The sequence below is a fragment of the Protopterus annectens genome, chromosome 1.part1 (assembly GCF_019279795.1).
Source record: "Protopterus annectens isolate FY-2018-M chromosome 1.part1, PAN1.0, whole genome shotgun sequence".
NCBI classification, from domain to species: Eukaryota; Metazoa; Chordata; order Ceratodontiformes; family Protopteridae; genus Protopterus; species Protopterus annectens.
In genome coordinates this window covers 1,392,167,977-1,392,190,524 of record NC_056726.1, presented here as the reverse complement: position 1 = coordinate 1,392,190,524, position 22,548 = coordinate 1,392,167,977, and the positions used below count along the sequence as shown (strand labels likewise).

The following is a 22,548-nucleotide window of genomic DNA, read 5'->3' as shown; positions in this document are numbered from 1 at the left end:
TGCAGCAGCAAGAACAAAAGTGCCATCCAGAAGGCAAAGGTTTTCCAAAGCAACTATAATAATCCCAGGTTGAAAAGATGGCACAGTAAGACGGCCTAAAATGTAGGACAGATGTCAGGAAATGTTATATGAAAGGATTAATAGATACCTGTGAGTGCACTTGAAGACATGCAGACACTGTAATCTGTGGACTTTTGAGAAATACACTTAAAAAAATTATTTGTAAAGACAATGAAAGCAGTCTAGTAGCTTAAGAACTAAATTGTTTGAGGGCCCAAGGGCTCCACCTTCAGCCCATGAAGTACATCTTTTCTACTGAAAAGCAAAAGTTCAAACACCTCTGCATAAAATGAATCATTGATTATTTAGGCTGCAGCAATAATCTTTGCTGGTGAAGCATGCCTTTCTTTAGGAGCAACTTAATAGGAGAAAAAAGTACAGTTGTGTAAAATCTTACAATAAGAGTAGATGTTTTCTTCCATGTTGCAGTATTCAGTACATAAGGTATGTCCCTTTTCAGGCAGCCCATCACTCAACCAGTACAGATGAGCTTAAAAAAGATCTTGTTTGCTCTGTACATCACATTTATACTCCCCACACAGAACATAAGGCATAAAAGGGATGTACGGACACAACTACCCAGAGATTCCTTTGCCGCCAGTCTGAACACCATTCTTGCCAACTACCCAGAACTGAATTGCCCCAAAAGAGAACAGCTGTCATAAGACAAAGGAGTCCATGCACATCCAGAAGGAAAAAATGAAGAGTAAGCAAGAGGGGGGTGGACAGTGAAGAGAAGGACATCTACTTTTACAGTAAGATTTTACACAACTGTACTATGTCCTCCCATATCACTGTTGCAGTATTCGGTACCTTAGACTAAAACAGCTCAAGAAACAGAATGGGAGATGGAAGGTTGTGAAGAGCCCTCAACAAACCCACATAAAATGGTTTCGGCAAAACCTGCTCTGGCCCTAGGAACCTTATCCAACTTATAATGCATATTAAAGGTATGCACAGAAGACCAAGTAGCAACTTCAAGGATGGAATTGGTGTCCAGCATCTTGAAGAAGGCACCAGATGAGGCAACATCTCTAGTGGAATGAACTCTTAACAGAAACAGAGATTTGTAATGAAAAGAATAAAAGGAAATGGCATTAGATATCCAGGAAGAGATGGTTTGCTTAGAAACAGGCAAACCAAAGACCTGGGATGAAGGAAACAAAAAGATGATCAGACTTACGAATAGCCCTAGTTTTATCCAAATAGGACCCAAGCTGTGCAAATCCAAGGTATGCAGGACCCTCTCAGGAGGAGAAAGGGAAAAAGGAAGGGAGTTGTACCTACTTGATTCACTGACAATTCACTGTACTAATCCTTGTTTTATGCCCAAATTAGTCAAAGGGACACCCTGCCCCTGTGAAAAAACAACAAAAAAGGAGGACTATCCATAAAGGCCTGAAGCTCAGCAATCCTCTGTGTACAGTTAAGAAATTCCAAGTACAATGTTACAAAGAAGCAGAATATGCAGGCTCAAAAGGAGCCCAAGTCAATTTTTCCAAAACAAAATTAAAGGTCCCAAGGAGGAGGAATAGGCTTTCTTGGAGTCCTAATATGCAGGACACCTTTAAGAAATTTCTTGACCTCAAATGAGAAGTCAAAGGAGGATCCCAGGACAGGCAAGCAGAAATGGCTAACAAATGGGCCTTCACAGAAGAGACCAAGCCAGACTGGAGCAACTCACACAAATAAGAGAGGACCAGAGGGACCGCCACTGAAAAAGGGGTCCATGTTATGATCATGGCACCAGACCGAAAATCTCTTCCATCTGGACATATAAGATTTTCTGGTTGAGGCTTTCCTTGTCTCCTGTAAAACCCTGAGCACGTCCTCGGAAAAGAGGTGCCTAAAAGGAATCAAAATCATAATCACCCACAATGTCAGTTTCAGTGTGGACAAGTGGGGATGGAAGACAGGCCCTTTGTCCGGTGTGAGGAGATCGAAATGGTGAGGTAACTTGAGATGCCTGCACCTGGCCAGATGCATTAAGAGGGGGGAACCAGTACTGTCTTAGTAACAAAGGAGTCACTATCAAGATTTTTGGGGAGTCCAGCTGAATCTTCTGCAGGACTCTAGGAAGTAAAAGAGAAGGAAAAGCATAAAGAAGCCCCCCCTTTCACAAAAAGGATAAGGCACATGTCTTCCAGGCCAGATGGCATGGCACTCTGGAAATGAAGAGAGGAAGCTGCCTGTTCACAGCAGAGGTAAGATTTACCTGAGCAATACCCCACCAAGTGGCAATGTCCAGAAACAGGTCTCTGTGAAGCATCCATTCATGAGCCTGTGTTTTGGACCTGCTCAGAGAGTCTGCCACAAGACTGCTCTGAAGGAAAGTATACTGCCTGACGAGTTAACTGATAACTGACAGCCACTTCCCAAGCCTGAAGTGCCACCCTGCAGAGGAGATACGATTTCGTGTTCCTCTGCTTGTTGACATAACACATCACTGTAGTGTTGTCTGTGTACACCCTCAAGGGGCCTGGAGAGAACATGGGGTGAAAAGCCTGAAGGGCCAGAATCAGAGCCCTCATGTCTTTGATGTTGACATGGTCTGAATTCTGATGGGGAAGCCAAAGACTGAATTTTCAGGTGACCAAGAGATGCCACCCACCCCATGACCAAGGCAACAGTGAACAGCTCTTGAGAAGGGACTTGAAGCTGAAAGGTTTGCCCAGGTTTAGAGCAAACTGTCAAATCCACCACTCAATTCCTTCCTGAGACAGGTAAGGAGAGATTCACTGTAATCCAGAGGGTGATGATGCTGCAGCCAAACTGACTTGAGGTACCATTGTAGCTTCTGATTATGCAGTCTGGCAAGAGGAAGCATCGGAACAGAAGAAGCCATGAATCCTAGGGCCCGAAGAAACTCCCTGGTTAGCATGGCAGAATGAAATAAGGTGGTCAATGACAATACCTTTGGAGGTGAAGAGAGGCCAACATCAGCAATGTCTGAATCCTGCAAACAAGATACACATGATCCTGAGAGGGACATGGGATGGACTTTTGGAATTTGATAGTCAACCCCAGACTCTGAAGAACAGAGATGGTGAACTGCAGACCCTGCAACAATCATCTGGGAGAAGGTGCCTGAAGCAACAGTTCATCTAGATAAAGAAAAATCTGAATGCCTTGGAGCCTGCAGAGGGCAATTACAGGAGCTAGGCACTCTGTGAATAGCCTTGGGCAATACAGAGACCAAAGGAGAAAGCAGAGAACTGAAAATGAGAGTAAAACAAAGAAATGAAAAATCTTCCTAGAGAGAGGGTGACTAGGGATATGAAGGCATGCATATTTCAGATCCAAGGACACCAGAAAAGCCTGGGGTAATAAAAAAGAGAAAACCGAGTTTGAAGAGTAAGCATCCAAAAAGAAGGGATCTCTAGAAAGGTGCTGAGCTGGGAGAGATCCAAAATAGGTCTTCAAGTCCCCTCCTTTGAAAGCACCAGGAACATTCTGGAAAAAACTTCATCCCACTTGGGAAGGGGGCACAGGTTGAATGGTCCCTTTGCTATACAGGGAACCTAGAACCTCTGGAAAACGAGAAAGTTGCTCTAGAGGAGGTTGAAGAATCCCACAAAAAGGAGAAAGATTTCCATACCATGAAGTAAACCTGAAGGATGATAGAAAGAACCCAAGAGTCTGAAGTGATGAGACGCCGATTTGGAAGACAAAGGGACAGCCAAAGGGACAAAGGAACCTGGTATAAAGGCAGGGAGGACGAATTGCCAAACAGATGCAGGCTTATCAGATAAGAGAGGATTCTGGGTCATAGAAACCTGAAAAGCCCTAGCAGAGGGGCCCCACCTCTCACCCTTCCTGCCCTTAGATGTCTGGACGGGTTGCCTTCGTACAAAAGCAGACCTACAAGGATAATTTCTCTGGAACTTAGGTATAGGAGAGAAAAAAATATGTTTAAGGTCTTGCAAGGCTTTGCCTTTCTCAGACACTTAAGTCAAAAGCAGCAGTCCCCAAAAGAGGAGTATTATTCAAAGGAACATCCTGCAACTTGGCCTTGATGTCCCCAGGAAGAGACAACACCAAGAATAATGCCTCATGACGGACCCAAACGTTGCAACCCTAGAAGAGGCATCAGCAGCATCATAGCTACACATAATAGAGTGGTGAGCCACTTGAGAAGCAGAACTGCTACACTTAATAGTCACATGCTGACATTTGTGCAGTCACTGAAACCTGGTTCAAAGCTGCAAAGAGCACTACAGCCTTACCAGGCTACTCATCCTAAAATACTTTCATACCCCCAAATGGAGGGCTACAAAGCCAAAGGAGGTGGAGTTTCAATATTTACCAAAGACATACACACCTCCAGGCTGGTGAAACAGTTATGACGCAACAGCCACACAGTGGAAGACCTATTCTAGCCCAAACATGAATATCTAGAGATTCCTCAACTTTGTCAATACCAGTGCATTGGATCAGTTGGTCGACACCCTCACGGGAGGTGAAAATATCCTTGACCTGGTACTAACCAACATGAATAGCCAATGTAGCACCACTGCAGTGTCATCCTTCTTGGTAAGATACGACCATAAAGCGATCAAAGTCACCATCTCCCCTCCCCCACCAGGGCCAAATAAAAAAATTTTCCAACTCTGACTACAACCTCCTGATGGCAGGTATAAGCAGCTTTACAGCCACGGTCCCTTCAGTTCGAACTAGCACTAATGTCCAAGCCTACACCAAAAAACTATATGAGCAGCTACATAGCTGCATGGACTCAGCAATACCTGACAGGACCAAATCATCTTACTCAAAAAGAGTAAACCAGTCTGAGGGACAGCAGCAATAAACAAACTCTATAATAAAAGGAAAAAAATTACTGTCCAGGACCAAAGAAGGAGCAGGTGCCAAGTTGGAAGCAATCCCTCCTTTTTCTAAACAAGCAAATAAGGTCATTGGTAAAATTCTATAAGGTTATCTTCGAGCCCAAATTGGCCATATCCACTAAGGACAATCACTAAGGCCTTCTTCACATACATCCAACATCTCAAAGGTAACACCCAAATCTACTCTGAACTTGTGGTCAAGAACACAACATTACACACAAGCCATAAATATAGCCAAACTATTGGCAGACCGGTTCAGTGAAAACTTCACCCCCCCCATCCCTACCATCAGTAAACCAGAACATCCCCAGCACCCACATCCTCTCCCATCATCACCAAAGAGCAGGTCTTTAATACTCTCCCACAGGCAAAAAAACAGCCTCCACAGGACCAGACAACTTCCCTGGCTGTGTCTGACATGAACGTGGGCATAAGCTCTCTGCACCATTAGGCACCCTATTCAACCCAAGCCTGAGCACCGGCTTCGTCCCAGCAGAATAGAGAAAAGCCACCGTCATCCATCTACACAAAGGTGGAGTGTTCATTGACCCATGTAATTAAAGGCCCATCAGTCTAACCAGCCTGATCTTCAAGGCCATGGAACACATTATCATGGACTTTATAAATAAGGACACTGACAACCTCCAAATGCTTCACCCCACACAGTTTGGTTTGCTAAAGGGAGATCATGCCTGTTAAACTTGGCTGATTTCTTTCAGAAACAGTCACCAAAGCCACGGACGAAGGGAAGATGGTCCACGCTGCCTACCCTGACCTAGCCAAAGCCTTCAAAACTATTCCCCTCTCAGGAATAATAGATAACTCTCCCAGCTAGGCATCAACCCATATGTTACCAGATGGGTAACTAACTGACTCACTGATAGAACCAAAAATAGGGGAAGACACCTTTAGTAGTAGACGAGTAGCGAGCGGCGTATCCCAAGGATCGGTCTTGTGGCTTCTACTGTTTGGGATATACTTTTCTGACGTGCAAGCCAAAACCAGAGGTCTGTGGCTGACCAAGTTTGCAGATGACTACAAGCTGGGTGCTGTCTTAAATTCCTCTAGTGATGTGAACATCCTTCAAGAGGGCCTTACCCAAATTAATGACTGGTGCCAGAAACATGGCCTCAAATTGAATGCCAAGAAATGCATCATTATCCCTTTGGAGAAAATGGCACCACCACTAATTATCACATTAATAACAATGTGCTAAGCACGCAATCGGTCATGAGGGAGTTGGGCTCCCAGGTTGATAGCAAACTGACTTTTGATCACCATGTTTCCTCCATTGTACGGAACGCTTTCTACATGGCCCACCTCATTAGTAAGGGTTTTTCATCCAGGAACAAGGAGGTCATAACATCCCTGTACTCCTCCCTTATCAGACTCACTATCGAGTACATTGCCCAATTCACCACATTCCTGGCCAAGCACATGCAGCAGCTGGAGAGACCACAGAGGTTCCTGACCAAGAAAATCCAGGGTCTCAAACACTTATCCTATACAGATAGGCTAAAAAGCATGTCTCTCTCTACTCAGTCTCACACAGACTGTGCAGAGGTGACCTGTGTCTGGCATAAAAGACAGTCACAGACCCAGCCTTGATGGGGTTGCTGCATATCCATAAAGTCAAATTCCACTTGCGCAACCTGCATGCAAGCTTCAACCTGGTCTCTGACATTAATATAACTTGTTGGCAGGATAGATTTGTGTTCCAAACACTCCCCCATCTATGGAATAGACCATCTCCATGTCAAGCAGAGTACCTCACTAGCCCTCTTTACGAGAAACCTCGACTACTGGATGGGAAACAGAAAATACACCCTTGAGATCCCACCTGTGTCCCTGCTGGACAGGGGAAACGGGTGTTGACTTTGTGGGAATATGGACAAAATTCTTGTCTAGGCTTGAAAGGGCCTCCGGGCCAATAACCTAGAATCTTCCTATGAACCTATAACAGACTGACAAGCACCTTGAGAAGCAAAACCTAAAATAGATAAGCAGAGAATTTGCCATCAGAATCAGGGAGGGCAGAGATAACCTGACAAGCCTGTGCAATCAAGGTCGCACCATACCTGGTCATATAGGTCTGGTAAGTCCTAAAGGTCAAAGTAGAAGCAGTGTAAACTTTCTTGCCAGTCCTTTCCATTGCTCTGCTATCTTTATCAAAAGGCATACGTTTGGAAGAGGGCAAAAGTTTAGAAGGTTTGTCAGAAGAGACAGGCAACACAGCAGGATAAGCAGAAGAACATTTAAATAAAAAAGGCAATCCACAGGAACCTTCTAGAGCCTATCAGGTTTCTTAGGAGCAGGAGGCAGAGAATCAGGGGACTTGGAAGCAGCAATGACAGTATCTAACAGGGCAGCCAACACAGGATAAACTGCAGAGGGTTTATGAGTATCCACCTGAAGCAACTCATAATATCTTCTCTCAATATCAGACACTTGATAAGAATCCCACTTTAAGAATTCTATCATCCTAGCAATTCTGCTCCGAAGTACAGGTCCTTGAAAGGAGCCTCAGCGTTAACAGACACCTCATCATTAGAATAAGCCAAAGCCAATGGCATCTGTGAAGAACATGACAAAGACCCCTCACCAAACAGGGAATTTTCATCCGCGGAATCTGGATCTGTAAACCGTTTAGAAGAGGCAGAGATCCAAGGAGGAGTGGGTACTGAAACCCCTTGAGAAGGCTTTAGGGCAATTAATGCAGAGAACAAGCCCTTAGTAAATTCCTGCCATTCCCTTTGAGGATCTATAGGGCAGATGGAAACATGCTTCAATTTTTTTCTATCTTTTCTTAGAAGGGGCATCAGCCCTAACAAATACCGGAGGTTCCGACCCTTGGCAAGATTCAAGAAGAGAAACCAGAACTTCGTCCCTGAGCAATATCTGTGGAATCCCTCTAGGACCCTCCAAGATAACCAACAGTGCTTCCCCCTCAACATCAGACACCTGCAAACCTCAGAGCACTTGCGAAAAGACATATCCATGCTGGTCTTTGGTGGGGGTCAGGGCAAAGGAATTTGACAAACACCAAACGACCTACAGAACTATTACCTGCTTCTAGAGGATGTCAGGTGGAGGCTGGACTGTTAAAGAATCCTGGCAAGACATCTTGGCCGCCTTCTTACCTAGCGGGAGTATCTCGAGGTTAAAGGATTCCACCATAGTACCTTGAGCTAAATTGTCTAAACCGCTGGTTTTCAAGAGAAATGGCCAGGGAAGACAAACGGCTTCTGAGTGTCTTGGGCACAAACGCCTTACCAGTACTACAAGAGGTATGATTGTGAGAAGTGCCAAAAAAGTCACTCTTTGCAATGATCTTTATGGGGAATCTTCCTCCCACATTGCATTTTCCTTCCAAGATGACACGAACTCTATGTGGTGACAAAAAAATACACGACCAAGAAAGTAAACAGACAGAAAAAAGAAAAATATCCCCAATGGGGCACTTGTCTGGTGTTGCTAAATATTTAGTACACCGACAAAATGTTTAAACCAACTGGCAACAATGGCGTTCGAACTGGTAGCAAAGAAAGTTCTGGGTAGTTGCCTCCATATGTCCCTTTTATGTGGGGAGCATAAATGTAAAGTCTGGTGCAGACAAGATCTTTTTTAAGCTCATCTATACTGGCCGAACGACAGGCTGCCTGGGAAGGGACATCCCTTATGTACAGAATACTGCAACAGTGATATGGAAGAACATCAGAAGTGCTGCAGAAGCAGAGTGAGCCACAGCTGTCCCGGCACACATGATGTATACACACCCACGCTGGCTTGTTACTGACTGAACAATGTCTTACCCAACAGCCAGTCATGTATTAAAAGACATGTTTCTGCTTAAGAGGTCTGACAAGAGATTCCAGGTCCTTGGTTGGGGGCACTGTTTAAATATTAGATCTTCGGGCAATAATCAACAGATATCCACTGCTTTCATGCAAAGAAAAAGGGTTCTTGTGTCTTCTTACTTGTGATATGCACATGTAATACTCTGAAATGCTAACTGGAAATTAGTTAAAACTGGTTATCAGTTACAGAGCAACTGCGGCAAGAAACCATTCTAATTTATTTGATGTTTGCCTGGACAGAATGTTAGGGTGAAATCCACATACTCTCAACTCTGTAGGACTGTAAATAGTATGCCTCAGGCACTTTGAAAAGTCATGACGTCATGGAAGAGGAAACAGCAACCGACACAGGACCCAAGACTTTGTTATTCAGGCCGACTGAGGGCAACCTGCCAGCAGATTACCCCAAATGTAATGACTGCAACAGTGAAACAAGGAAGGACATCTCCTTGCACAAACATAAGTGTCTGTCCTCACCATGTGGCTTGCATATCTTTGTGATGGGAGAACTGAATTTGCTTGTTCTAGTTAAATCTGGTGCCCATTTCAGAACTTTTTAGTAACCATTGAAGCTTCCTTACCTGGACTAATGTATGCAGTACAAAAGGAATACAGAGGGCTTTGAACATTAGAGCTTTGATGTACCTTTTTGCTGCCATTTTGTCATGCTCTGAATGTAGCAAAAATAAGTGAGTTTTGTTATAGTACAGAAACACTTAATTCATATGAGTTTCAAGGCTATTTTAGATTAATGACATGTACACCTTGCCAAAATACACCTTCAGGCTTTACCTCCTTTATCAAGAGGAACAGCCCAGTTAGTTCCAGGGTAAATTTACCTCCTTTGTCAAGAGGAACAGCCCAGTTAGTTCCAGGGTAAATCTGGGTACCTATCCAGTGAATACGGTGTTCAGGATTGCTCTTAAGAAGTATACTCTCTGTATTTACTGTTACATTGATGTAAATTTATTTCACAGTAATGTATCAAAAACTGAAACATTTTATTCTACAGAATTTTTTTTAGATGTACTGAGAAGGTGCACCATACTGAAATGTCAGGAATCACACGTCTGAATTCAAAAATGATGAAAAAAAAGGCAAAATACATCACTCTTCTCCTTTGAACCTGATTTTTCAGGGTGTCCAGACTCCCTTCATCCCCTGATGTAAGAGGCATACCCCCCACCTCACCCCTCCTTCATCCCCTGATGTAAAAGGCATACCCCTACCTCAACCCCAAACTTATATATACCAATTCTGAGATTGCTATACCTCACAAAAAAGAATATCCTAAGAAATGTCAATCCTAGACTTATTGTATGAACACCCGGATTTCTAGTCATTCAGTCTTCACATTCTGAAATGTGGCAATGCAACTCCCAACATTTCAAACACTTACTAAACTCAGGAACTTTATACCACCAAGAATCTGTAAAGATAAGTTGAAATTCTGATCTGCTAGGTCCCAAGATAAGCAAAAATGAAGCTACTCTTGGGTATGCAACCACAAACAGAAAGCTGTAAACAAGAAGCAGAAGTTGGCCACTTGTAATGTTAAACATTTGGTACTCGATTCACTGGTAGATCTATATAAATACACATTTTCCAGGCTGAGAGTTATCATAAATTCTCAACATTCTCTTAGTATTACAATGCCTTCAAAGCCATCATAGGTTCTTAGGCAAGTACTAGGATAGCTACCCTTGCGGGCCATTTTATGCCTGGTCAGTTTACCTTTTTGTGTTTAAAATAACTTATCCCATTTGGTTATAGATTTGCATTACTATCCCATGGCAGCTATTATAGCAATGACAATAATGTTTAATACTAAAAATCCAGTAGTTGTCTCCACGTGAGGGTTTTGGAATAGGAAGCATCTGGAGTACAATACTTTCACTACTTGGTGATGTGGTACTCACTGCAAAACAAGAGTTCTGAAGTAAAACGGAAGTCAGTTATGCTAGTCTGTCAATATGCTATAGCAGTGATACTGAACTACTCTCTAGAACATATTGCTATAAAAAAATATTGAGCATTCCACATAAATTTTCCTGTCAAACTCTGGCGCCTGAAATAAACTAATTTCAATACCTTATAACTAAACCAGCCACAGGAGGAAAGTACTAGAAAAAAGTTAAATTGTAGTTAATTTTGAAGATCTTTGAGTCTACTAAATAAGAAGTTGTAAAGAAAGTACAGGTGCGTAAGTAAACTTACTATAGCACTCTGTATGTTTGAATGATCATGATAATATTCTGCCAAAGATATAACACCTGGACAGCTTTTAAAGCTTAGGGTATCTACCACATGCCCAAACTGTTTGGCAGCTCGACTTGAGCTGACTAAAAGAAAGGTTTGGACACCAAGCCCTTCAGAACTTTCCTGCCAATAGAGAGAAGGATGCTAAACCCTGAAACGACAAATGCTAGGAACAAAACAAATGTCCACACCCTGGCATAAACATCCATCCATCCTGACCCTCTTTTTCCCAGTTTGTAAATGGGGTTGGGGTGTCTATTCATAAGCAACACACCAAAAAAAAAAGGAGATGGAAGGAGCAACTAGTGCAGCAGAGATCATTACAACATCTACAGTCATGGTAAGTTTACTTGCACAACTGTACTGTGTTTACCATACTGACTACTGCTGCAATAGTCTTAGCTGTATGGGTAGATTACCCAAGCTTACATTTGGTAGGCGGAAAGGAGACCCCCCTGGAGAATGATCCTTGCAAAGCCTGAGCTATACCTGGGGAAGGAATCAAACTTACAGTGCTTAAACTATGAACAAAGCACCAAGTTGCAGTTTACAGAATACAACTCTTTCCAAAAAGTGCCTGCATGGAATAATTTTGTTGTGGTGAGTTTAACAAAAGGTAATAACCGATGACTACCACTTAGAAATAATCTGTTTTGACACATGCTTCTTTTTACCTTCATAGGAAATGAACAATTAATCCAAAGTTCTGAAAGATTTATTTCTGTCAAGAAAGTACCAGAGTTGTCTGTGGACATACAAGATATGGAGTTCCTTCGCTTCCTCATTTTTGTATTCGGGAAAGAAAATGGGGAGATTGATAGGTTAGCTTAAAGTAAACTTGGATACCACTTACGCATAAAAGGAGGATTACATCTCAAAGAAACCCTGTCCCTGTGGAAAATGAGATGTGGTTGATTCACCATAAGAGCTTGCAACTCGGGAACCCTTCTTGTACAGGTCAGAGCAATTAGTATTTTCCTAAATCACTCGATGGGTTGCCAACTGGCTTACTGACAGGACCAACACTGTAAAAGTAGCTAACTCCAAATCCAGCTCCAGACAAATGGAGTACCTCAGGGTTCAGTCCTGGGAGCTCTCTTGTTTGGCATCTACTTCTCCGAAGTACAGGCTAACACTAAGGGACTCTGGCTAACAAAGTTTGCAGATGACTGCAAACTGGGAGCCATTATTGAATCCACAAATGATGTGGATACTCTACAAAAGGGCCTTACAGAAACAGATGCCAGGGCCATGGGCTCAAGCTCAATGCCAAGAAATATATAGTTATCCCCTTTGAGAAAAAACATGTACCCATGAATTACCACATAGGTGGGCAGTACACTAAACACTGAAAGTGTGATAAGAGACTTAGGAACACAGGTGGACAGTGGTCTCACCTTCAATAACCACATTGTCACAACAGTCAGGAAATCCTTCTAAGTGGCACACCTCATCACCAAGGGCTTTTCATCAAGAAAAAAGGTCTTTGTCCCACTGTACTCATCCCTCATTAGACCCATTATAGAATACAATGCCTCATTTGGTATGTACCTCTCAAGACATCTGCAACAACTGGAAAGGCCACAGAAATACCTCACTAAAAGAATCACAAGCCTAAAGCAGATGCCCTATGCTGACCACCTTAAAAAAACTCCAGCTATGCTCTGTCGCATATCGTCTACTCCAAGGCGATCTCTGCTTAACATACAAGGCCATGTCAAACCCAGAGCTGTTGGACATGCTACACTTAAAGAAATCCCAATCCCTCAGAGCCACATTCTCCAGGGATCTAAACCTTGTCATCACAATAAACAAAACATGCTGCAGGGATAGGTTCCTGACCCAGAGACTCCCTAGACTCTGGAATAGACTTGCCCATACATGTCAAGCAGAGCACCTCTTCAAAAGGAACCTTGATGATTGGATAGGAGAAAGGAAATTCACCCTGGGGATCAAGTCAGTTGCCCTGCTAGACAGAGGTCCAGGAAAGTAAATAGTGTGGGAAGAAACAGCCAGGGAATTGTTATGGTTAGGCTTGTATATGCCCTAAGGCCGATAGCAAAGAACCTCAAGTCAGCCAGATTAGCTGGTTCCAATGATTCTGGGCTTGGGGTTTTCTAATTACGATCTTTTCTCAACTTTGCTTCAATCTGTCTGGCCATTACCTCATCCCATTTCATATCCGGAACATTTGAGGTTACTCTTTCTTTCTTTTACTACTTCTATCAATTTATCAATTTAGCATCTTTGTTATGTCCCACAGGATCTGCATACGTACTTTTCCAAAATGTATCTGTGAAGATAGGTAAAGGCTGCCAGCCTAGCCAGATAGAGTAGATAATGCTGTCATTTGTAAATATCAATATAAGCCACAGGCTTGTTCTCATAAATGTGAAAAGACTGCATTGAATATTGAACTGCAAAAATGTAACAGTGCACTCTGGTGTAAGAAAGCTAAGTCAAGCATATTATGAAGGTCTTTGATGTCAAAATTCGGAGCCGCTATGTCTGGATGAAGGAATTCTGCCTATTGTTTTGAGGCCAGAGTTAATGACTAGAATTTGCATGTACAACTTCTTTTACTGCTCTGGTTCCTGACCAGCTGCAAGATCAAAGGGGGTATTAACCTCAGAGTCTGTTAGCCTGGGAACGAGAAAGAAATGATGTAATCTGAAATAAATCAGTGGCACTGTATTATCAATTTAAGGAGAAAAAGAATGAGAGCATTAGAGCATTTGTCTTGAGAACATCCATAATCACCAGCACTGCCTGTATCTATATGCAAGTAGGATCTTAGACTTTAGTGTTTTTCTTAAATATAGATAGGAAATGTCAGAAATGTTCTACTGAATTATTTTAAACATTTCTCTGTGATCTCTGAACTCTTGACTAGGACTGTGTAGTAAGAAGTATGGTCTTGTGTTTTATTTATTATTAAATATTTTTAACCTTTTAACTGTGGCTGTTTTGTGTAGAGATAATTTAAGCTCTAGAGTACATTGCATACATATAGTGGTACTGTACCAAGTCACTCCAAATAAGCTTTGCTGTACAGTCACACTTACCATTTGGACAATAATATTGCACAGTAATAACTGGACACCCTTTAATAAGGGCCTTTGAGTATCTGATAAATACTAGCTGGGTGGTGGCAGTGATTTATACCGTATAGTCTGGGTAAAAAGGGCACAGCTGGAGAACCTGTGCCAGCCTTTCCCAGGAGCGTCTGTGTGGTTGTATGCAACTCGTATCTCAAAGTGTGTGTGTGAACTTGGGTAGGGACATAAAGCACTGGTTGGACAGAGGGTGCTGGAGGTCTTAGCTTGCCCACTAGGCTGAGATCTGGACCCTATAGCTGTGCCAGTGGGGAGTCGTATTGGGGACCTGGAGAGAAAGGGAGAAACCAGCCCCAGACTGACTGTGATCTCTGTGTGCTCATAAAGGAAATTATACTTTACAGTGTGTGCTATTTATTATCCTTTCCCTATATGGATGCCCCTCACTGGTGTTAGTGGTGAGGATTTAGGCTCCTTGATTGCTGGGTCAGTGCACAGGCATTGCATATTAATTGGTGGCAGTGGTGGGATATCCACAACACATATTAATTGGTTGACAAATACTAATTGGCTTGTAGTGGTGTGGGGTAGAGTGAATTCCTGTAGCTTGTGTACAGTGATCCCTGAAGGTGTTTTGTACTCTAAATCAGCCCCACACTGAATACTCAAGAGTTCAGATCACAATTGTTTTATTTCTATTGATAGCTTAGTTAATCAGGGAGAGCAGGCAGCATTGTCAGCAGAGTAGGAGTATGGAAAGCTGACAAGGAGCCAGCTGGCTGAGATGTACCAGGCTAAGGGGCTGGTGCATGGAAACCTGACTAAGGCAGACCTGATTGCAGCCTTGGTCACAGCTGCATCAGAAAACAGCAACCAGGATGATGATCAGACTGGCAGTGGAGATGTACCACACTTAGAATGGACAGCTCAAACTTTCTGCAGAGAACTTAAAAATCCATCTGGAGCTAAAGAGACTTGAGTTGGAGGCCAGGTGTTTGGAAACAGAAGCAGCTGAGAGACTGAGGCATCTAGAGAGTGAGGACAAGGTGAAATTGCAGCATTTGCATGCTGAAGAGAATGAGAAACTGCTACGCCTGAAAGCTGATGAAAAGGAGAGGCAGAGGCAGCATGAGAAGGGGATGCTGACTCTTTGCCAGAGTCATGGAGATAATGGGGAAGGAAGTAACTGAACCCCAGAAGCACAAAAGGTTAGTAAATTGCTTCTGCAGTTTAAAGAGGGGGATAATTTTGATAGTTTCATGTTTGAGAAGGTATGTAAACAGTAGGATGTTGACCAAAGGCTATGGGTATGGTTCCTGATCCCCTTACTCCATGGTAAAGCTGTAACTGTGTTGTCTAAACTTGCTGATTGGGAATATTTTGATCATACTGCTGTTAAAAATCACTTGTTGGAATGTTTTAAGCTAACACCTGAAACGTATAGGAAAATGTTTCATGAGCATAGAAGCAAGGCAGAGGAGTGTGTGTGTGTGTGAATATGCTGCTGAACTGAGCACTTATTTTCATAGGTGAGTGAGTGAATGGATGTCAGGTCACCACTTTTGAAGGGCTGGCAGACCTTTTACTGAGGGAATAAGCCCTTAGCACTTTGCCTGAGGACATGAGGATCTGGTTAGCCGATAGACACGTGCTACTTCAGATGAGTTGGGGAAGAAGGGAGACGCATACCTAGCAAGCAGGGCATCCCTGCACAGGAAAGGGACCCCCCAGTACTACTCATGAGTCTAAAGGAACCCATGGTGGGCAGCACAGACTGCCCCAACAGAGTCTGCCAGTAGCAGGGTAAGCCACTAGTCCAGGTACACATGTCCAGGCCCTAGGGTTAAATATTTTGAATGCAACCAGTGGGGCCATGTGGCATACAGATGTCCACGGAGGCAAGGTGAGGAGCAAAAGTTGAGAGAGCCAGTAAGTGGGAAAGACAAAATGCTAATAGTAGGCTGTCTTGAGAGAAGAGGGGTACCGAACTACCATCCTGCAGATGTCCTGATAGGGAAGGATTTGGACAAGACAGTACCTGTGTTTATGCAGTTACACACAGTCAGGCTAGGAAACAAGCATGTGGGTCTGGTAGCCTGGGGGAGACCCAGACAGACTGCATACTTGCAGCCAGGACTGGTGAGGTAGTTACTTCAGGGAGGGAGCTAATCTGTAGCAGTGAAACTGAAGGTGAGCCACAGCTACTTGTGGGTAATGATGTTCCCTTGGACAGAGGGACTGCAAAGGTAGAGATGAGTAGTAGTACCCAGGCTGACAGTGAGGCACCACTGTCAGAGGATGCCAGACTTCCTGTGGAAGGGGAGCTGGGAAGGGTTACAAAGAGAGAGTTGAGATAGGCTCAGCTCTCAGACCCTACATTGCAAAGCCTGAGGCAGGTAGCTACTGAGGCACCAGATTCTCAAGGAAAGTGGGAATCTGTATACTGGGACAAAGGGTTACTGTATAGAAAGTGGACCCCTGAGGGAGGGCTAGAAGGTGAGAGAATACAGCAGTTGGCAGTGCTAGAAGGGGAGAGAATACAGCAGTTGGCAGTGCCTAGAGCCTACCATATGGTGCCTCTAGCCATAGCCCATGATATTGCTTTTGCATGTCATATGGGTATAAAATGTACAAAAAGACATATTATGCAGAACTTCTACTGGCCTGGAATTTCCAGAGACGTAGCAGGGTACTGCTGGACCTGTGAGCAGTGCCAAGAGGTAGGCAAGCCAGGAGAGAAGTTGGGAGCTCCTTTGATGCCTTCGCCTGTGCTTCAGATGGTAGCTATGGATATTGTGGGGCCTCTGAGTACCCCAAGTTCAACAGGGAAAAAGTATATCCTAGTGGTAGTGGATTATGCTACATGATACCCTGAGGCAGTGGCTTTGTCCTCCATTAAGGCAGAAAAGGTGGCAAATGCTTTGTTAGAGATTTTCAGCAGGGTAGGTTTCCCAAAAAATAAATACTGACAGAGGTGCCAATTTCATGTCAGACCTGCTGGCTTGTCTGGGGAAGTCCTGTGAGGTGAAGCACTTAAAGACCACCCCCCTACCATCCCCAGACTAATGGTCTTGTTGAGAGATTAAATTCTACAATCACGTCCATGCTATGGGGATTTGCAGACCAGTTTAAGAGGTAGTGGGATGAATATTTGCCCCATCTGTTTGCTTACAGAGCAGTTCCCCAGGAATCCACAGGGTTTTTCACCCTTTTGAGTTGTATGGGCATAGGGAGACAGGACCTCTAGATTTAATTCGAGATGAGTGGGAAGCTGAATGTGAACCTCACAAGGAGTCTGTTGTGACATATGTCCTAAATCTCAGGACAAGGCTCAGGGAACTCATGGGCTTGGCACAGGAGAACCTGTCAGAAGCCCAACAACAGAATAAGATGTGGTATGACAGGAATACTCAAGCTAGAGAGTATGCTGTGAGGCAGCAGGTAATGGTTCTCATTCCTGTCAGACACAACAAGCTACAAGCAGCTTGGGAGAGACCCTACAAGGTGGTAAGTAATGTTAACTACATAGTGGAACTGCTAGGCAGGAGGCAGGGGCACAAAATATACCATGTTAACATGATGAAACCTTACCATGACAGGAGGCCCTTGTGCTGTGCATTTGCAGTAGATTGCAGGAGGAGTCTGAGGGAGATCTGGTGACTTATCTCCTCAGTGAGGCTCGGACTGACACCTCAGTGGAAGCAGTAGCAATGTGGAAGCAGTAGCAATTTCCCAGCAGCTACCTCCTATCCAAGTTCGAGAAATCTGAGCAGTGTTGCACGAGTTTGGGGACATTCCCACTGGGAAACCAGGGTGCACCCACCTGGTGCAGCATCAGGTGGATACAGGAGCTCAAAGTCCTATTAGGCAGGCCCCCTTATAGGGAGGCTGAGAGAGTCAAATAGACTCTGAGGGAGGAGATACAGGAGATGTTGGAACTAGGGGTGATTCAAGAGTCCAACAGTCCGTGGGCCTCCCCAGTGGTGCTGGTGCCAAAGAAGGATGGCAGCAACAGGTTCTGTGTGGACTACAGGAAATTAAATAGTCACACAGAGTCAGATGCCTACCCCATGCCTAGGACATATGAGGCCCTACAGCAGCTGGGTGGGGCTAAGTATCTTACAACCATTGATCTTACCAAGGGTTACTGGCAAGTGCCCTTGACTCCCAGTTCTAAAGAGAAGTCTGACTTTTTTTTACTCCTTTTAGCTTGTAAGAGTTCACAAAGATGCCTTTTGGGATGAAAAATACCCCAGTGACTTTCCAGAGGCTGGTAGATCATATCCTAGCAGGAGCAGGAAGGTTTGCCCTTGCTTACCTAGATGATATTGCCATCTACAGCCATTCCTGGCAAGAGCACCTTGAGCATGTCACAGAGGTGCTGGGCAGACTACAGAGGACAGAGTTGACCATTAAGGACAGCAAATGTCATGTGGGTATGGCAGAGGTCTCCTGACCTGATAAGGAAGAACAAGTAAAACAAGGTAGGTGGACCCCAGCATGTGAGAAGGCATTCCAGAAGCTTAAGGATGATTTGGGAGGACCCTCTGTGTTAGCCAGTCCAGATTACAGCTAAAAATTTCTTGTGCAGGTGGATGCTTCAAACCATGGGGTGGGGGCTGTACTTAGCCAGATTTCTTCAGAGGGAGAAGAGCACCCAGTGGTTTATCTCAGTCGTAGGCTCCAACCCAGGGAGGAATGCTATGCAGCTATAGAAAAGGAATGTCTAGCCATAGTATGGGCACTGCAGAAACTTCAGCCTTATCTGTATGGAAGAAAATTCACTGTAGTGACAGATCACAACCCCCTAACATAGTTAAACAAAGCCGGCCAGCAACATGCCAAGTTAGTAAGATGGAGCCTAGGGTTGCAAGCATATGATATATCGGTGCAACACCGCAGTGGGATTAGCAATGCCAACGCAGATGGGCTCTTAAGACAGGGAATGGGGTAAGGTATACTCAGATACACCTAACCCTCTCAAGCAACATTTCTCAAGGGTCACTTGAAAAACTAGCTTGAGTTCTCCAGGGGGTGAGATGTGTGAAGACAAGTAAATGCTGCCAGCCTAGCCAGATAGAATTCTGTAGAGAATTCTGTCATTTGTAAATATTAATATAAGCCACAGGCTTGTTCCCTTAAATGTGAAAAGACTGCATTGGATATTGAACTGCAAAAATGTAACAGCAGTGCACTCTGCTGTAAGAAATCTAAATCAAGAATTTTATGACCATCTTTGATGTCATAATTCGGAGCCGATATGTCTGCATGAAGGAATTCCATCTATTGTTTTGAGGCCAGAGTTAATGGCTAGAATTTGCATGTATAATTTCTTTTATTGCTCTGGTTGCTGACCAGCTGCAAGATCAAAGGGGCTATTAACCTCTGGGAGTCTGTTAGCCTGTGAACCATCAAGAAATGATGTAATCTGAAATGAATCAGTGGTACTGAATTATCAATTTAAGGAGAGAAAGAATGATAGCATTAGAGCATTTGTCTTGAGAACATACAACATCACCAGCACTGCCTGTGTCTATATGTAAGTAGGAGCTTAGAATTTAGTGTTTCTCTTAGATATAGCTAGGAAATAGGAAGATTAGACTTGTTTGTTTTTCAGTAATGTCAGAACCTTTCTACAAAACATCTCTCTGTGATCTCTGAACTCTTGGTTAGCACTGTGTAGTAAGAAGTATTGTCTTGTGTTTTTATTATTTATTATTAAATATTATTTTAAACCTTTCAGCTGTGGCTGTTTTGTGTAGAGATAATTTAAGCTCTAGAGTACATTGCATATATATAGTGATACTGTACCAAGTCACTCCAAAAAATCTTTGCTGTACAGTCACACTTACCAATTGGATAATAATATTGTACAGTAATAATTGGACACCCTCTAATAATGGTCTTTGAGTAGCTGATAAATATTAGCTGGGTGATGGCAGTGCCTTCTATCATATAGTCTGGGTAAAGGGGCACGGCTGGAGAACCTGTGTCAGCCTTTCCCAGGAGTGTCTGTGTGGTTGTATATAACTCTTATCTCAAAGTGTGTGTGTGTCAGCTACTTGGGCAGGGACACGAAACACTTGTTGGACAGAGAGGGTGCTGGAGGTTTTAGCTTGCCCACTAGGCCGAGATCTGGACCCTATAGCTATGCCAGTGGGAAGTCTTAATGGGGACCTGGAGAAAAACGGAGAAACCAGCCCCAGACTGAGTGTGATCTCTGTGTGCTCTTAAGGGAAATTGTACTTTACTGTGTGTGTATTTATTATCCTTTCCCTATATGGACACCCCTAACTCGTGTTAGTGGCAAGGATTGAGGCTCCTTGATTTCTGGACCAGTGCACGGGTGTCACAGTATCTATTTCTTCTTTTTTGGTGGTGTTTCAGTTCCTTTTGCCTTGTTTCCCAATTCTCTATAAAACTTTTTTGGGTCATCAATAAATTGCTTATGTGTCCGCAGATGAGTAACGCACTCTCCGCACTGTTCAACGACATCATATGAATGTAATTTATTTATTTATTTTTTTTAAAAAAGCTGCACAGCGCAACAATTCTAAATGGTGCCGAGACACAAGGCATATAAAAATAGAAACCAGATGTATTTAATTATTTATTTAAAGGTCATGTTTAAGCACAGCTGAGCGGGTATGTACGGAGTGGTGCTCAGCACTGCTTAAAGTCGGCTCAGAGGTATATGTAAAGGTATAGCAAGATTTCACACATCCACGTAGCTAAGTGGTTAGAGTTACGGCCTCATGTGCAGTAGCTACAGGGCTTGCATACATGGATGAGCATATTAACATTTTTGTTGTAAATAAAAATTATGCAGATTATTTTTAAATACTGGCCCACTGTGCTCTAAGCTCTGCTAAGTATAAACAAAGAACAACGGGTAATGTTTATGCACCGGCTGGCTGGTGTGCGTGCGCACTGCTAAGCGGACTGCATTTTTGCAATGCTCAGCTGAGCTAGTTTGTGCAGTGCTAAGTGGTGCAACCCATTTTTAAATGTTGCCCAATGGCATGCAAGGGTGGAAAAATAGGCTATATTATGCCCAATAGGCAGGAATACAGCACAATCCATTGGAGTTCTGGCTCTGAAGGGTACACAATGTCAGGAGTTGGAAAGAGTTCATGCTTTCGGGCACAACTGTGGGGTATTCAGGAGCCCAGGGTCATGGTTGGACCCCTTGTAAAAAAAACATGAGGGCCGGCGGATGTAGGGAGCTTACCAGGGCTCACAGTGCAAGACGGAGGCCTGGGACCTGCTGGACCTGCTGGCAAAGGATCTCACCAGTGTAACTGGTATCCCCTGCACAGGTGAGCAGTGTTGTCACCACCATGATGACCAGAAAAGATGGAAGGGGGCTCTCCCTTGGACACCTGGGTCCAAGAATTCTGGGTTGGGACTGTCATATATGTAAGTACCATTACCTGTTTTCACCAATATCGAAACCTGAATGTGTGCTAAACTGGTATGTATAATGGTGTGCTTCTCTCCCAACAGCTGCAGGGGATAGGGCTCACAACATCAAGGCATGTGCCAGGCGTTTGGCCAGGTTGCACCGCAAGTGTGGGGAGTACAAATGTATTTTGCTATCTATAATCAATTAAGCAAGAAAGAGTAAAGCATTAACTGTGATTAGGTACATACAGTAAAGAAAGTATTGCAGTGAATGCAGACTTACACCAGTACTGCAAGATGTGCAGACTGCCAACTGTAATGCCATAAGCAGGAAAGATTAAAGCATTAACCGTAATAAACTATAATATGCAATAAAACATAGTAGTGCAATAACTGTGGAACAAAAGCTGTGTTGCAACACCAGCATGATGACAATTTTATTTTATTTATTTTATTATTTTTATTTTACATTTGTTGACCGGGCTAGTCTAGCTGGAGATATTTCCATTTTCAGTAGAGGCCCGGGGAGAAAAGCTCCACATACTTAATAATAATATAGAAAAAACAAAGCAATAAGAGGCAATACCACATACATTAGAAAGGAATTAACGTAACATTGTACAGTAAACCATCGGGATAAAAATGTGGAAGATAACATTTACATAACATTTGTTGGCAGAGTAGTAATGTAAAGGAAGAGAGAGAAGTGAGGTTACAGGCTAATAGTAGAGTATTAGTCAGGGTTACAGCAGGGGCATAACCATTGAAGTTTTAGGTGATTTTTAAGATTAAGTTTGAAGAGGGGAAAGGAGGAAATAGAGGTTAGGTTGGGTGGCAGCATGTTCCATTGCTTACCTGTGGTGGTGGAGAACAAGGAGTCACCCGCCAAGTTGTTAAATTTGGGTATATAAGCTAGGAGTTTATTAGAGGAGCGTATGGAATGAAGATTATTATAGGGTGTTATAAGATTGTTTAGTGTAGGTGTGTTGTTAGGTAGGTAGAAGATTTTGTGAGCAGTTGTTAGTTGAGAGAGTAGCAGAGCATTTTGCAGTTCAAGCCAGTCTAGCT

At 43.4% G+C, this 22,548-nt stretch overlaps 1 protein-coding gene across 1 annotated transcript in view; it reads right to left on the bottom strand.

Annotated features, from left to right (window-relative positions):
• Positions 1-22,548, bottom strand: part of HDDC2 (HD domain containing 2) — a 274,425-nt gene that overhangs the window by 102,230 nt on the left and 149,647 nt on the right. The window lies entirely within an intron of this gene.